At 41.1% G+C, this 2,070-nt stretch overlaps 1 pseudogene; it reads left to right on the plus strand.

Annotated features, from left to right (window-relative positions):
- Positions 1 to 558: 558 nt before the first annotated feature.
- On the plus strand, positions 559 to 1,609 carry LOC141491952 (renin receptor pseudogene; annotated as a pseudogene).
- The last annotated feature ends 461 nt before the right edge of the window (positions 1,610 to 2,070 follow it).

Genomic DNA, 2,070 nt, shown 5'->3' on the forward strand with positions numbered 1-2,070 from the left:
CCTCTGCCAGAGCAAGCATGTGAAATTCAGCCCTCAGGGCACTCAGCTAGCAGCATGGCCTCAGTAAGCAGCATGGCCTCAGGGAGCAGCACAGCCTCAGCAGCACAGATCCAGGAAATGGAAGTAGGTGGAGCTGGTAAGCAGGAACCCCCAGGCAACAGAGCCTTGAATATTCTCAAAAGGAGTAGAGTGGAGAGAGACTTCCAAGGAGATTTGTCTCCTGTCCCTGAAACAGGACTCTGGGGTACTGACCACATTCAGATCCTGATCACACTCTAGGACCCCATAGAACAGCAGGCCCCCCACCCACCTCAGCCCTGTAGCAGAGGGATAAACTTGTGGTCATTCACAGACCAGGAGGGAAGATGGAGCTTCACACGATGAAATCCTTGTGGAGGGGGTGTCCCAATAATACTCAACAGCTCAGGAAGCACCCCAAGACCAGGAAAGGTTGGGGAAATGAGTAAACAGAGAAAAAAGAGAAACACCATTGAGAAATACATTGTCAGCAGCTGCAAGGATTGCTGGCTCTGGGGCTGCCGCCGCTGGCTCTCAACCATGGCTACGCTTGCCCTTCTGGCTTTGCTCCTTCTCGGTGTATTGGGGAATGAGTTTAGTGTGTTAAGATCATCAGAATCTGTTGTTTTCTGAGATGGAAAATGGACAATACCAGGAGATCGAATTCCAGATGTGGCTGCATTATCCATGGGCTTTTCTGTGGAAGAAGATCTTTTATGGCCTGGACTTGCTGTGGGCAACTTATTCCATCGTGGTCGAGCTACCATTTTGGTGACAGTGAAGGAAGTAGAGAGTTTGGGTTTACTTAAGAATGGTGTTGTTTCATATCCACTTAAGAATGCAGTTCCTTTCAGTCTTGACAGTGTTGCAAATTCTATCCATACATTTTTTTCTGAGGAAACACCTGTGGTTTTACAGTTGGCTCCTAGTGAGGAAAGAGTGTATATGGTGGGGAAAGCAAATGCTGTATTGGAAGACCTTTCAGTTACTCTTTGACATCTGTGCAATCGCCTATTCCAGGATGACTACATTCTTAGTTTTCTGCCCCTTAACTCTCTGAGCAGGAACAATGATGTTGATTTGCTATTTCTTTCTGAGTTACAAGTTCTACATGATATTGCGAATTTGTTGTCCTGACACAAGCATCTAGCCAAAGATCATTCTCCTGACCTGTATTCTCTGGAGCTGGCAGGCTTAGATGAAATTGGAAAATGCTATGAAGAAGATTCTCAGCAGTTCAAAGAGGCTTCACAGATCCTTACTGACTCTACAAAAGTTTGCAGATGAAATGTATGGCCTTTATGATGGGAATGCAGTAGTGGAAGTAGTAACTGTAAAGTCATTTGACTCCCCCCTTGTGAGAAAGACTCGTTTTATTCTTCAGGCAAAACAGAATAATGACCAAGAAAATCCATACAATTTTGCACATACATACGATGTAAATTACACAGTGTTCTTCAACATAGTTCTTTGGATAATGCTGGGCTTAGCCTTAGCTGTGATCATTATCTCCCATGGCCTGTGGAACATGGATCCTGGATACGATAGCATTATTTATAGAATGACAAATCAGAAGATCCAAATGGATTAACCCCTTTTTTTGTGCCACCCTAATAAAAGAATATGGGAATACATTCATATTGTATTTAAGTCTTTTGGTATGGTTTAAAGTGGATATCGTATTTAAAATGTATTATTAAAAGACAAGATTTGTTTTCTATTTTGTGTGTACTTGTAACCATTTTTTCAAAGTGGGTGAAATTTAAGTGAAAATGTGACACAAATCCATCACTCTGCTATGTTACTACAGTGGCATTAAAATATTTTTCATTCCATTTTAAATTTGGATATATGCACTGAAAATACTTTAAATATTTAGAAATATTAGCCTGTGTTGCTTATCTATGTGGAACAAATGCACTGAAAGTATAATAGAAATTTTTTGGTGAGAAATCATCTCTAGATTGTAACGTATAATGGACTACTTGTAAATGTCTTTAAGGTGATGTAAATATCTTGAATAGTTACTGGATGGAGGTCTTATGATCTAAA

This window comes from Macrotis lagotis, chromosome 6 (assembly GCF_037893015.1).
Source record: "Macrotis lagotis isolate mMagLag1 chromosome 6, bilby.v1.9.chrom.fasta, whole genome shotgun sequence".
NCBI classification, from domain to species: domain Eukaryota; kingdom Metazoa; phylum Chordata; class Mammalia; order Peramelemorphia; family Peramelidae; genus Macrotis; species Macrotis lagotis.